The sequence below is a fragment of the Microcebus murinus genome, chromosome 24 (genome assembly GCF_040939455.1).
Source record: "Microcebus murinus isolate Inina chromosome 24, M.murinus_Inina_mat1.0, whole genome shotgun sequence".
In the NCBI taxonomy this organism is placed as follows: domain Eukaryota; kingdom Metazoa; phylum Chordata; class Mammalia; order Primates; family Cheirogaleidae; genus Microcebus; species Microcebus murinus.
Window position 1 is genome coordinate 16,529,714 of NC_134127.1, and position 16,151 is coordinate 16,545,864.

At 38.3% G+C, this 16,151-nt stretch overlaps 1 protein-coding gene across 2 annotated transcripts in view; it reads left to right on the forward strand.

The window, feature by feature from the left end:
• Positions 1-16,151, forward strand: part of LOC105882541 (arylamine N-acetyltransferase 1-like) — a 100,429-nt gene that overhangs the window by 54,223 nt on the left and 30,055 nt on the right. The gene's annotated exons all lie outside the window — the stretch shown is intronic.

Here is a 16,151-nt window from a genome sequence, read left to right on the forward strand (position 1 = left end):
TGCTCAAGGTCAGGAGTTCAAAACCAGCCTGAGCAAGAGCGAGACCCCGTCTCTACTATAAATAGAAAGAAACTAATTGGCCAACTGATATATATATATAAAAATTAGCCGGGCATGGTGGCGCATGCCTGTAGTCCCAGCTACTCGGGAGGCTGAGACAGAAGGATCGCTTGAGCCCAGGAGTTTGAGGTTGCTGTGAGCTAGGCTGATGCCACGGCACTCACTCTAGCCTGGGCAACAAAGCAAGACTCTGTCTCAAAAAAAAAAACAAAACAAAACAAAAAAAACCTATTTTCCTTTATCTTCATATTGATTAGTCTCCTGTGTTTATACTCTCCTTCAAACAGTTGTTATAATTTTGTTCCTCATTGCACTCTGAACAACTTCCTCTTAAAAGGTGGATGGTATGTTGTTCTTTTCACTCTACAGGAACGAATTCTACATTGTTGTTTTTCTTGTTCTTTTTTAGTCAATGTACTGTCTACCCACTTCCATACTCCCTGGTGAATTTCTCTTCTCTCATTTAGATAGACTTCCTGCCTCTCAACCTTTCTATTTGTTCTCTTATACCCCTCCCCAGTCCCACTCCACCACTGCACAATTTCATTTTCTCTTGTGAATTTCCTTTCCCGTGACTCAGTCCAATTTCCCTTTTTCCTTTAGCTCTGTATCTCACCAGTGCCTGCCCATCTAATCTCAAGTTTCCTCCCTCAGATCCAGGATCCTATCCAAATGCAAATTCTTCTCCCACATCCAAACACACCTGCCAACTACTCAGCACCACTTCACACAATCAGTACGCCTCTCTGTCGTCCCTATTCCAATTAAGTCACCGTCACTTTTGTGAGCATATGGCTTCTAAACACTGCGCCCTATTCCCTGCATCCGGGAAGAAGTGTCCTGCCAGGACACGTGAGCAGACCATGAAAGGCTCACGCAGCACTTCTACTACATTTTATTTCATATAAAACTATTATCAATGTATTAGAGCAGCAGTCCCCAACCTTTTTGTCACCAGGGACCGATTTCATAGAGGACAATTTTTCCATGGACCAAGGTGGGGAAGATGGTTTTGGGATGATTCAAGGGCATTACATTTATTGTGTACTGTATTTCTATTATTATTACATTGTAATTTGTAATGAAATATTTATACAACTCACCATAATGCAGAATCAGTGGGAACCCTGAGTTTGTTTTCTTGCAACTAATGCTGCCACTGATCTGACAAGAGGCGGAGCTCAGGCAGTGATGTGAGTGATTGGGAGCAGCTATAAATACAGATGAAGTTTTGCTCCCTTGCCCACTGCTCACCTCCTGCTGTCCAGCCATGGAGTTGGGGACCGCAGTATTAGAGGGTATATTAAAAGGGATTATTTTGCTTATTATTAGATTTCAACTTGCTCTAGAGCAGATAAACCTGTGCAAAGAAACTAGATTAGTAATAGAAGATGAAAGGCAAAGAAAAAAATCATGGAAGAGAATAGAAGAAAAAGTATACATATATAATGCATATACACACATCTGTGCTTATTAATATACATATTCATTTTTGGATTAGTCACATAATATGTTTGGCACAGGCATCCTTTATAAGTGACCTAAATCTCATTATTCCTAGTTATGTCCATCCATCTGGGCCTCACAGAAATCAATTAAAAATGGGGTTGGTTCCTCTTGTTGCTTCTTACAAAAAAAGAAAAAAAAAAAAAAAAAAAAAATAAAAAAAAAAAAAAAAAATGGGGTTGGTATGTACTTCAAATTGAGTCAATATTATTCTATGCACATGTGATTATCATTTTATACTTTTCAAGGTGTTTTCATAAAAATCATCTCATTTGCTTACGGGAGCTACCTCACTCAGAACTTGTGGCTTCTTTGGAGTTGTCAACAAGATACACTTTAAAGTCTTAGATGAGTCCAACATGCAATATCTTAGGCAAATTCAATGCCTTTGAAAAGCTTGTCAGCATTAGAGGAGAAAGAAGTGTGGCATCTGGACCAAGCTCAAGGACATCAACCATCTCAAAAGGTTAAAGAGGCTAAATTCCATATACAAAAATTAAGTCAAAAATGGATCTAAAAGTAAGACTTAAACATAAGACCTAAAACCGTAAATCTGTGAGAAGGAGATATAGTGAGAAACCTTCATGACACTGGATTTGGCAATGATTTCTTGGATATGACACCAAAAGCATAGGTAACAAAAGTAAAAAGAGAGATTAATACATTTTGATACATCAAAATTGAAAACTTCTGTGCATCAAGGGACACAATCAACAGTGTGAAAAGGCAACCTTGGAATGGGAGAAAATGTTTGTAAATAATATATCTGATAAAGGGTTAATATCCAGAATATATAAATAACTCCTACAGTTCAACAACAACCACAAAAACAAAGAACCCAATGAAAAAATGAGCAAAGGACTTGAATAGATATTTCTCCACAGATGATATACACATAGCCAATAAACTTATGAAAAGATGCTCAACATTGCCAATCATCAGGAAAATGTAAATCAAAACCATAATGTTACCTCATACCCATTAGCATAGCTACTGTCAAAAACAAACAACAACAACAAAAGAAAAACAGAAAATAACAAGTGTTGGCAAGAACATAGAGAAATTGGAACCTGTGTGCATTTTTGGTGGTATAGTCGCTATGGAAAACAGTAAGGTAATTGCTCAAAACCTTAAAAATAGGATTAGCATATATGATCCAGCAATTCCACTTCTGGGTATATACTTAATAGAATTGAAAGCAGGGTCTTGAAATGATACTTACTCATTCATGTTCATCACAGCACTATTCCAAGAACCCATCAATGGATGAATAGATAAACAAAATGTAGTATATCATACAATGGAGTATTATTCAGCTTTAAAAAGGAATGAAATTCTGACACATGCCACAACAGGAGTGAACCTTGAGAACATTAAGCCAAGTAAAATAAGCCAGTCGCAAAAAGAAATTCTGTATGATTCCATTTCTGTGAGGTATCAAGTGTAGTCAGATCCAGAGAAACAGAAAGCAAAATGGCAGGTGCCAGAGGCTGGGGGGAGAAGGGAATGGGAGTAGTCGTTTCTGTTTTCCAGAATGAAAAGGTGCTGGAGATTGGTTGCACAACAATGTGAATATACTTAATGCTACTAAACTGTACATTTAAAAATGGTTTAGATGATAAATTTTATATGTATTTTATCACAATTTTTTAAAGATTATAGAGGCTCTCATTTTATAATATATTTCACATTCCTCTTCCATATAACCCCTCCCTTGTTATAATAACCCTCATCCCTTTATAATAAGGGGAGAGGAATTTTCAGGAAAGAGAACAGAGTAAGCTCTGGCATTTGCCTGTGATGAGCTCATCCAATGATGTCCTGGACCCTTGTCTTGATGAATATGCAGCAATGTCCAGTTTTGATTGCTCAGAGTCATAAATGGAGTCCCTAAATATCATGATTTTAAAAATCCTACATGAGCATATTTGAGGAAGGTGTAGGGCCCAGTTCTAATTATATCCATACCACAAAAGAAAACTGTAAAACACGCACAAGTTTAATCCAGAATGCAGGCTGAGACCTGGTTGAGTATCACCACCCAAAAAGCACTCCACATCAGTGGAAAAGACCAGGTGTCAAAGGGAAAAGTGAGTGAACTCCATGCCCACTGCAAGACCTTGGCTCATAGAACTGAGAACCCTATATAAGTCCCCAATTCTGTGTGAGGATGCCCTCACCCTACCCTGTCTCCTTTTAGTCCCTTCAACACCCATTGCCCTGTGGTACTACCTGAGGAAATAGCTCTGAATTCAAAGTCAACTAGCTTCTAGCAAAGCCAGGACTAAAACCCAAGTCCCCTGACTTAGAAAGGGTATGAGTGATATCACTCTGGAGGGCTTTAAATCATTCCTTCAAATTGCCATTCCCTGAAAGGGCCATGCAGTAGACTACCTGCCACTGGAAACTACACAAGGGAATATAATGTGAATTGTCCTCAGAGGAAAGCCTTGGCACACTTGAGAATAGAGAACTCATACCTTGGTTAAGGAAAACATGCAGAATCAACGCTCACTTTAAAGAACCAGTTTGTGACTACAAGAACTATAGCAGCTGCTGTGATAAAGATGCTAGAAACTGAACCCATGCACGGAGAAACTCCAGAGGGCCACTAGGAGCTTCAGATAGAGGTGGGTCAGAGAGGCACAGAAACAAAATGTTCCAAAGCCCCTATTCCTAACATTTCTACTGTATAATAACAAATCATGCTTGGATTTGGGAGTTTGAGACTGATTTTTTTGTTGTTTTGATTTGTGTGGGTTTTAGTTGTTTTTTCTTTTCTTTTCTTTCTTTTTTTTTTTTTTTTTTGTAGAGACCAAAAACCAGGATTGAATGATGATATTGAAACCAAGAAACCTGGGATGGTATCTCAAATATACCTGGGGCCTTAGAACATATCATTTGGCCAAAGCTACCTACCTAATAATGGAGGCACCCTATGTATCAAGTACTGTGGCAAATGGGGAATTTTGATCAAACACACTGGCCAAGTTCATACATGGCCAAGTTTTATGATAAATCCTGCCTCAGAGCAAACTGACCATGAAAGTTCCAGGGATTTGAGCTGCATTTTAATAAAATCACACAGTAGCAAGGGGTGAGGGAGATCCCTTGCCCTGGAATCCTCATAGGCATGGAGAGATGCTTGAACCCTGGCTTGGATACTACAGTGATGAGCCCTGAGCCTGGATGCACAGTGGCCTCTTGGGACTTCTCCAATTTCTCCTCTTAGTACCTTCCAGTCCTGCAGCATAAGGAGGAATGCAAATCCAGATGCTTGACCAAGCTTCCAGCTTTCTCCACCCCTCTAGAGTAGTGATTCTTAATTCTGGTTGCACATTAAGACATTGGGGAGGCTTTGAAAAAATATCAATAGAACCTGGAAGCAATATGGTGGCAAAGAGACATAATTTTCTAATTTCCCCGAATCCCCTCTTTCACCTCTTAAGAAAAGAGAACCAGAAAAAGTAGCTAGGATAGTTTCATATATATATATGTAAGATCAAACCACTCACAGAAGCAATATCCACATTATATAAGTAAATGTGCAAGAGGAAGAAAAGAAAAAGGAAATTTAGGTGGCTCTAAGAACTTGGAAAACAAGAAATTCCTAATAAGCATTTACCCCTAAAAGAAGGGGCCCAACTCAGATTTTAGGCTTGGTGGGCTAATTTTATACGGCAGCCAAAACTGGGAGGGAACCTAACAGGCTTGAATTATAGGGTGAGTGCCAGGAAGCTGCAGGAAGGTTGGAGTGAGAAACACGGTTCTCTGGGCAAGTCAGCCAGTCACCGGGTGGCAGATTGATTACATAGTACTACTCTGATCATAGAGGAGGCAGCACTTTGTTCCCACTGGAATAGACACTTACTCTGAATATAGATTTGCCTTCCCTACATGCAAAGCTTCTGCAAAAATCACCATCCACGGACTGCTTTATTCACCTTCATACTATTCTACACAGAATAACTTCTTACCAAGAAACTCATTTTACAGCAAATGATGTAAAGTTACTGGCTCATGTTCATAGCATTCAGTGGTCTTATCATGTTCTCTATTATTATTCTATTGTTCTTTATTGTGTTGACCTGGTAGATTGAGAAAATAGACTTTTGAGAGTTACAACACCAACTGAAGGAAACACCTTGTGAGGCTGAAGTAATATCCTCTAGGATGTGGTATATCCTCTAAATCAACAACCAATCATTGGGGCTGTTTCTTCCACCACCAGGATTCATGAGTCCAAGAACCAAGTGGTAGCTTCCAAAAGACTGGCTCCTCTCAATAGCACCTCTAGATCTTTCCCACCTCCATGATTTTGTGTTATGCAGGTCTACAAGGCTTATTTCAGCAGGGAGAAATGCTTCCCACGGGGGACACAGCGATGGTAGCTGACACTACCAACTGAATACTTCGGGCGCCATATGCCAGTGTCTTGGCAGACAGCAAAGAAGTACTGGCAGGAGTGATTTGCACTATCGAGGGGAAAGTGGGCTCCTACTACCCAAGGCAGGGGCTAAATAGGAGTATATGGAAAGCAGGCAATCCCCTGGAGTGCATTTTAGTACTCTCATGTCTGAGATTAAGGTTTTAATGTGAAACTAAAACAAAACAATACAGGCAGAACTGCTAGTGGCTCTGACCCTTCAGGAATAAAGTTGGGGTCAAACCACCAGACAGGGATCCATGACCAACTAATGAGTTTGCAGAGGGACTACAAAATGGATAGCGTAAGAAAATACTTATAAACGCCACTTTAAACCACTTGACCAGTTGCAGAAAAAAAGTACTCTAATGGTTATAAGTATGTCATCCTTATTTTGATATGAATACATTTGTGTACATGTTAACCAATTTTTTTTCTTTTCTTTTCTCCCATCCTCCCACCATCTAACACGAAATGCATTCATACTCATTACCCTTACATCTCATCATTTACATTCAAGCTGTCAAATGGGGGGATAGGATTCAACTAGACTCTGTATCATCTTTTGGGGAGAGGGTTAGCATGTTTTTAGTTGTATAAGGGATAATCGCATCATGATAGACAAAGGCAAGTTTTTGCTATTGTCTTTATTTGAAAACTAAGTTTTAATAAAAAGGGTGTGTTTGGATGCCAAGTTGACACAACCCATTCTCCTCTTCCTTACTCATAGAGTGTCTGGGTTTGAGCTGGGCACACAGCTCTTCAGAGTACAGATTATTTTTCTCAGCTTCCCTTACAGCTAAGTATGGCCATGTGACTATGTGCTACCCATATTGAAAGTATCAAGTACATCTTCCAGAAAGTATTGCATTAGTCAGCTCCGGCTGCTATCACGAAATACCATAGACTGGGTGACTTCAATAACAGAAACTTATCTCTCACAATTCTGGAGACTGAGAAGTAAAATATGAAGGTGTCAGCATGGTGGTTTCATTCTAAGGTCTCTTCTCTTGGCCTGTGGGCAGCCGCCATGTCACTGTGTGCTCACATGCTCTCTTTGTGCACTTAACGGCAGGGGGCCGGTGGGGGGAGAGAGCGAGCTCCCTGGTGTTTCTCTTATAAGGAAGGAGACAATTCTGTACATAGCAAGTGTCCTCAAAGGAAGAAGCATTCAGCATTCTCCTTTGCAGCCCCTTCTTCCCAGTAGCTGGAAAGCAGACATGACAGCTGGACTTCATGCTGCTGTCTTGGACTAGGTGGCAGAAGCCGCATACCAAAGACACGAAGCAGCAAGATAGAAAGAGCCTGGGTTTCTGAGAATTTCATAAACCCATCTTACAGTCATGGACAACCTATTTCCATTCTTTTGCATAAAGAAGAAATAAGCTTTCATCTTATTTCAGCCACGTTTTTCTTGGATGTTATCATGCACAGATGAACCATCCCTAATAGGAACAGTGGATTATCGGTCTTTTGGATTAATTTAATCCATTCACTCTTGCAGCAAATATTATAAGTATAAACCAGGTGTCAAGTAGCTAGCTGTTGGGATTCTGTGGTGAACAATACAGGTGTTAATAAAGTCCCAGGTCCAGGGTTCAAAACAGACAGAATACGACAATTACAATCATGGGGGTTAAAAAAGGAAAGTTTGGGGTATTTAATTAGATCACTTAATTGTATACTTAATTGAATAATCAATATTTATTATTGATCAATTATTATTACCAGTATTTATTATTGATCACTTAATCGTATATTGAGATTAGGGTCTTAAAGAAAAAGAAGCATTGATGAGAAGTGATGAATGGTCCCTCTCCAGGGGACAGACCCTAGGAAGGCCACGCCCAAGGGGCCTGAGCACCCTGGGACCAGAGAGATTGAAGAGTGAGTCACTGGAAATGGGCCAAGGCAGAGGAATTACTTGATAAACTTCTTAGGATGGGTACCAGGGTTGAAATACCCAAAGCGAACACTTAGAAACCCAAACTGCTATCTAGGGAGGGTGGCTTTGGTTAATGGAGGGATTCTTGTTTTGCTGAACAGGTGTTCATGTTTGGAGCCAGAGCAGAACTGTGCCGGATGGGAGAGGAGAGGTTTTCGGGGCCCCTGATGGCTCTTCTCCTCTGCCCTTCCCCATGCAGTACAGGAAGCCTCACTGCTAAATAAATACTGAATGACCACACACATGCACACATACACACAGGTTTTAAAATATCCAGGTTTGGTTTGGATATGAACATGTCTCAGTATGGCCCTGTGTGGAGAAGACGAACAGCAAAAGAAAGGTTCCTTAATTTCAAGGACTTATAGCACCCCAAATTATTGCCTAAAACAGTTATCTGTCAGTAAAATTTTCAAGAAGCAATCAAGAATATCCTTGATCGGTAATTATACGAAAATTCCTATGGAACTAAGTTTGCGGATAACTTCTCAATTAATGTATGAATGCCTAAATAGTGGAAAGATTCCCCTTGTAGAATTACAAATATTAATTGAGGAAAATGTGTTGTAAATTTCAAAATTCATTTCATTAAAAGAAAATTTAAAAAGAGCTTTCAGCAAAGTGGGGATTGCAATTAGTTTGTGTACAGAAGGATGCACAAGACATAAGCCAAGTGACTTAAGTTGTTTTGCAATTACGTGATATAAAAAATTAAGTTCTGTTAGCTACATGACCTTAAACAAGCGACATAACCTCTGTGGGCCTCTGTTTCCCTAGTTAAATAAAGGTGTGGAATTGTGTAATTTCTAGGTCAACACTGGTTGAAAAAGCCATGGAGCTCTGACTGTTTCATCAGGTGAAGGTCAAGTTTAAATTCACTGCCATATTCTGTTTTTCTCTTTGATGTTGTCTAGGCGCTTTCCTATGTGGGTCATTTCAGCGAGGAATAGGAACTTTTTGTCCTCCAGATAGAGACTCTTTTCTTCTTTTACACATTCAAGACACTCCTGCAGTCCTGCCCCAGGCCTCCTGCCTAGATTAGCTCTTGCACCTGGGGCCTGCGTCTCAGCCCCACACTCAGAAACCTGGGGACATCCTTGACTTCCTCTCCTTCCTGGATTGACCATCCAGTCAATCAGAAAACTTTGCACATGTTTGCAAAACAGCTCTCTATGTCAGTGGTCACCACCAAGAACAAAACATAATTATTCTCAAAGAAAAAATTATAAGCAATTTTGGGGAAAATTGTACTTGTATTGCAAGAGAACCAAAACTTCAAAAGAGGTGGATTCCTCAATAGAGAAAATAAGCAATCTCTACAGCTCAATGCTTACACAGTAGTACATAATTCTGTTTGCATAATGATTATGTGAATTTTAATAAAATGTACCGTGAGTGCTATGACATATAGTACTCTTTATTACCCAAAAGGGTGGATAAGGTCAGTCTCAGGGCAAGATGTCAGTTTTGCCTTTATCATTATCTTTCGCTTGAGCGATTACAATAGTCTTCTGACTGGTTTCTCTGCAGCCATTCTGGTGCCCTCCCCTCTGTTCTCCATTCTTCAGGTAGAGTAAATTGTATAAAATTGTGCATCAGATCATATCATGCCCCCAGAGTTTTCTCTGCCTGGAACATTCTACCCTCATCCTGTCTCCTATTTAAGTCCTATCCACAGCTCAGGTTGCAGCTTAGTCACTCCTCTCCCAGGAATCTTCCCTGATCACCACCCCCTCATTATTTCCTATCCCCAGCGCATGGCGCACACACACAAACAGTTAGATATCCTCTTCTCAGCTCCAACCACATCCTCTTATTTAGCCCCTTGTAGTTCGTTCTTGTTTACTTGAATATGACTTGTTTACCTTCCTGTCTTTCACGCTAGACGGTGAATCCGGTGGAACAGGACTGGGCCAGTTTTATGCATCGCTGTGTCTGCACTGACTCTCACAGGGAGCACTCAATTCACATTTCTGAGTGTCTCTGTCTTCGACTCCCTTCTGCAGGGGCCTCGTCATTCTGCCCAGTAGGGATGCTGACGCCAAAAGCAATGAAAGGAGGAATGATGCTTAGAGCTGTCCCCACATTCTTCCAACAGCTCCCTCATTCTTTCCACTCCTGGGGTGCCCAGGCATCCTTCTGTCTTTTATCCCACAAGGCAGCACCAATGGGAATTCTTGGCTTCCTGGTGCAACAGCACCAGTATTAAGATATTGATTGTTCTTTCTTCGACAAAGGCTTTTTTCTTCCTTTGCCACCCACACAATAATTTTAGTCATTCTTCCAGGATGCATTCTCTCTGTGACAGAATGACTCCATCCTCTGGCACTGGGTTCCCTGTCCTCCCACAGAACAATCAGGGGCAGCTAAGCATGGGCATGTGAGCTTGGATTTCGGGGAAGTGTGCTCTCTCCTTTCACATGTAAGATCTTGCTGTTACCATATTTTCATTATTAATAGAGTCATTTCTACTCATCAATATTTCAGAGATTTCATTTACCTCGTGTCTGAAGACAGAGACAAGGCAGGGGAACTTCCTACAGGACAATTATCATCCCTTGTAGAGAATGGCTTTTATATTCAGGGCTCAACTGCAGACCCCATGGATGGGTTGCATGGGGAAAATTAAGGGACAACAGGCCACAGAGGTGAAACTGCGTGTCCCTGGAAATATAAAACCCATTCCTACCATTCTGGTGCCCACAACCTAATATAGGTTGGCTAAATATCTAGGAAGAAATTTGCAAATCCACTTCACTTCCCATAAATATTGGGGAACCAGTCACTCACTCAGCACTGAAAGTACCCAGATGAAAAATACCTACCTCCATGTTGTATTTATTCCTTAATACTCCTTTAAGCAGACTTTGGCCTCTTTATGAGATGCATTTGGCGCTTATTTTGCTAATGGAATGTAGCATTTTAATGCTCTTGCCTCCCTATCCCCTACTGCTTATTTTAGGTAAGATCTCAGCATGCCCAGTACGGGGCCTGGTTCAGGTGCCACCCCTCCACTAGGCCCCCTGGGTCACTGTGGACAGGGCAGAGCTCCCTGTCCTGTCTTGCTGTTTGTTATTTGTGCCTTTACAGAGCCTTATTAAGGGCTGGATTGTACAAAATTACTTGTGTATGTAATTGGACTTCAAGTCCCCAGAAGGCGGCTACAGTTTCTCTCTTATCTTTGTGTCCATGTCCACAATTCATGGCACATAGTGTGTGCTTAATAAATGTCAATATGTTGAATTTGAAATCCTTTTGGATGTGTGGTCAAAGAATTCGAGGTATTCACAATTTATTCTGTATGTGGCTTTCTGTCTGTTAATTCTGTATGATCTACCTACTGACCTGCCTTTCCCTGACAACTCAGAGTCTACAGAGGGGCACATCTTTATGGTTGAAAATTAAATTGTCAGGATTTTAATAAAAACTATTAAAGGTATATTAATATCAAGTTGAGCTTTTCTAAATGACAGAATGGGGGGAAATGGGAAAGGGAAATCTTTGTAAAGAACAGTGCTCCACAACTACTGTCAACTGTAAATATTCATAGATTTACTATTTGGGGGCCGTTCTGGTGCTCTGTCTCCCAATGGTAGGAAGGGAATCCTGAACATTTTAGTGAGAATATGGTCGTCTGAGAGCTGGGGATATTATATGAGCTCTTTGAAGGACCAAGAGGAATTCATTCAGTGAAGTAAATGATTGATTGTCTGCCACCCACTACAGGATGGGCCAAATCCAGAATGTGGGACATTCTACAGGACAAGACCTAGGTATTTCAAAAAGATCAATGTCAAAACAAAACAAAGGGTGAGGGAATGTTTTAGACAAAAAGAGATTAAGAGTCTGTAATCAAATAAAAGCATGAATCAAAACCAAAATGGCTATAAAGACATTTTGGAAACAATTAGGGAAAATTTGAATTCGGACTACATTATAGGTGCTGTGACAGAGTTATTTTTAAATTTGAGTGTATGCAAATTGTATTGGTTAGAAAAAACAGTGCCTCTATTCTTAAATACCTGCTGAATTATTTAGGGAATGTCATGATGTTTGCAATTTATTTTCTATTATTTATATTTTATGTATTTTTAAAATTTGGAATATTATGGAGCTACAGATGTTTTGGTTATATAATTTGTTTTTGTACAGTTTGAGTCAAAGTTATTAAGTATGCCCATCACCCAGATAATGTGCATTGTACCAATTAGATGTGAATTTATCCATCCCTTCCTCACCCCTCTCACCCACCTGATTTCCATTGAGTTTACTTCCATATGTGCACATAAATGTTGATTGATTAGTTCCAATTTAGTAGTGAGTACATGTGGTATTTGTTTTTCCATTCTTGCAATACTTCACTTATAAGAATGGTCTTCAGTTCCATCCAGGTTGTTATAAAAGGTATTAGTTCACCTTCTTTAGATGAGTAGTACTCCATGTTATACATATACCACATTTTATTAATTCACTCATGTATTGATGGGCACTTGGGTTGTTTCCATATCTTTGCAATTGTGAATTGTGCTGCTATAAACATTTGATTGCAAATGTCTTTTTATAAAATGTCTTCCTTTTCTTTGGGTAAATACCCAGTAGTGGGATTGCTGGATCAAATGGCAGGTCTACTTGTAGTTCTTTGAGGAATCTTCATACTACTTTTCATAGACATTATACTAATTTGTAATCCCACCAACACTATATAAGTGTTCCTTTCTCTCTGCATCCACACCAGCATTTATTATTTGGGGACTTTTTGATAAAGGCCATTCTCACTGGAGATAAGTGATAGCTCATTGCGGTTTTGATTTGCATTTCCCTGATGATTAGAGATGTTGAGCATTTCTTCATATGTTCATTGGCCATTAGCCTATCTTCATTTGAAAATTTCTGTTCATGTATTTTGCCCACTTTTTAACGGGGTTGTTTGACTTTTTCTTGCTTCTTTGCTTGAGTTCTTGGTAGATTCTAGTTATCAGCCCTTTATAGATATATAGCATGCAAATATTTTGACCTATTTTGTAGATTGTCTATTTGCTCTATTGATTGTTTCTTTGGCTGTGCAGAAGCTATTTAACTTGATCAGGTCTCATTTATTTATTTTTGTTGTTGCTGTGATTGCTTTTAGGGTCTTCTCCATAAATTCTTTGCCTAGACCTATATCCATAAAAGTTTTTCCAATATTTTCTGTTAGAATTTGTAAAGTTTCATGCCTTAGGTTTAAGTCTGTCATGCATTGTGAATTAATCTTTGTAAGTGGTGAGAGGTGCAGATCCTGTTTCAGTATTCTATATATGGCTATCCAATTTTTCCAGCACCATTTATTGAATAGGGATTCTTTCCTCAGTGTATGTTTTTGTGTGTTTTGCCAAAGATTAAATGGCAATATGAGAATGGTTTTATATCTGGGTTCTCTGTTCTTATCCATTGCTCTATGTCTCTGTTCTTGTGCCAGTATCATGCTGTTTTGGTACTATAGCCTTGTAGTATAGCTTGAAGTTTGGTACATTGACGCCTCCCAATTTATTTTTTGTACATATGGAATTTTATTATTTATTATATTTGTTTATTAAATTTTTATGTTTTTAGCAAATTATTTTTGGTGATGAAGTAGGTACAGAAGCAAGATTGTAGTGGAATGAGGAATAAGTAGAAATTGAGTGGCAGGATAGTGGAATGATATTTGGCTACAAATTATAAGGAGAGAGTGAAAAAGGGCATGGGACATAGGAGATACTCGAGCCATTTCAATATTGACGATAAGAAAATAAATAACAAAATAAAGAAATAGTGATGAAATATACAGAAGCGGAGATAATCGAAGTTTTTAAACATTTATTAAATTTATCACTTTGCCTGCAGAAGGGATTAAAAATACAGAAGTAAAAATATGAATATGTTCTAAAAAAATTAACTTTCCTGAGGAAGGATCATTTCATAATTGTAACCCTCCCTAAGAATATTTTATTAAGGAATAACTGATGAGAGATAATATAATATAGTCCAAAAGTTCGTTTGAACTATGGACAATTGTCATTTACCTTACTGCCAAAGGCAGTGATTAAAAACGTATATACTTAATCACAAATATTTGCTGAGTAAAATTGAAATCAGAGCACATGGCTTTTCTTGAGTGTGGAATATAACAGACAGAAATAAAGGTAGAAAATAAAATTTGATCTGTACAATTTACAGGAATGTGGCTGGTCTTATTTAAATATTTAGAGTTAGAAGCTTATCTCAAATGAATACATGAATGTATGTATTTTAAATACAATTGCATTTAAAATAATTAAACTGGTTTTATAAAGCCACTAGGATCTGGCTTCTTATAATATTACCAGTTTCTTTTCCTTCAAAGTCACATTCAGTTTAATCAAGATTTTTAGGCTGGTAATCCCACAACTATATTTTGCAAAGGGTGACGAAAAGCAAAGCAATAGAGAGGATTAAATTAAAGAATAAATAAAGCCTTGATACAAAGCATCTGTGTACCAGATGTCGTGGTACCAGCTCCACACATATTACTGTATTTATCTATTTAAACTGACAAAATTGTAGGCAGTTACCATGTACAATATTATCTTTCAAAAGATGTATACATTGGAATGGCTAAATCTGGCTAATTGGCATATGTATTACCTTACAAAGTTATCATTTTTGTTGTAAGAACATTTAAAATCTACTCTCTTAGCATTTTTCAAGAATACAATATATTATTAACTATAGCTTTTTCCCATGATATAAAATATATCTACTTATCATTGCTCCTATCTAATTGAAATATTTTACCCTTTGACCAACATCTCCTCAATCTCCAACCTCCATTGCCCTAGCCCTTGGTAACTACCATTCTACTCTCTACTTCCATCAGATCAACGTTTTTAGGTTCCACATGTGAGTGAGATCATCCAGTATTTGTCTTTTTGTGCCTGGCTTATTTCACTTAACATAATGTCCTCCAGTTCCATCCATGTTGTTGCAAATGACAAAATCACCTTCTTTTTATGGCTGAAGAGTGTCCTATTGTGTATGTACCACATTTTCTTTATTTATCCACTGATAGACTCTTAGGTTGATTCCATATCTTGACTCTTGTGAACAATGCTACAATAAACATGGCAGTGCTGATATCTCTCTGACATACAGATTTCATTTCCTTTGGATATATACCCAGAAGTGGGATTGCTGGATCATGTGGGAATTTTATTTTTAATTTTTTAAAGAACCTTAATGGGTTTTTTTTATAAGTGTTATATGAATTGACCACCAACAATGTACAAGGGTTCCCTTTTCTCCACATCTTCACTGATGCTTGTGATTTTTTATATTTTTGATAATAACCATTCTAACACATGTGAGGTGATATAGTGATTTTGATTTGCATTTTCCTGATAATTAGTGATATTGAGCATTTTTTTCATATACTTGCTAGCCATTTGTATGTTTTCTTTTCAGAAATGTCTATTCGAGTCCTTTGCCTATTTTTAAATTAGATTGTTTGTTTGGGGGGGGGGGTTTGCTATTGAGTTGCTTGAGTTCTTCATATATTTTGGATGTTATCCCCTTATCAGATGTATGGTTTGCAAAGAGATTCTTCCAAGTCCTATGAATGAGGGTATTGTAATTACTGGGAAAATATTAAGGAGGTTCTTGTTCACTATGTTGTCTACTGGTTGATGATTCATGGAATGAACTCCTTAGGCCTACTATCAGCAAGAGCCATATATCACCTGATTTCATTATGGTATGTATTTTATGGCCTCTGGAAATCATGCCCTTGATTTTTTGCATTGGCTCCCAGGAGGCTTAGAGCCACATGTGTGGTCCACTTCTCTCAAATATACTAGAGCTCATTGTGTACTGTGTACTGACCTCACAACCTAACTTTCTCTTACCTTTTCTTGTCTTATTTTTCTCTCATCTTATCTCCTTTTCCACTCATTTTTTAGTTTATTTTATTTTGTGGGTATGTATATTAGCCAAATTAAAATAGTCCTGGAACAAAGTCATTGTATAAGCAAGTAAATAATTGCAATATGATATGATCCGAATTTTTTAGCAGCATAGGAAGAAAAGATAATTTATGTATATTTACCAAACGTTGAAACTAGCTGTGTCGAATGGTGAGATCATAGGTAATTTTTATTTTCTTCTATTTTTCTACATTTTCTACAATAAAAAGACATCACTTTTATAATTTTAAAAATGAAC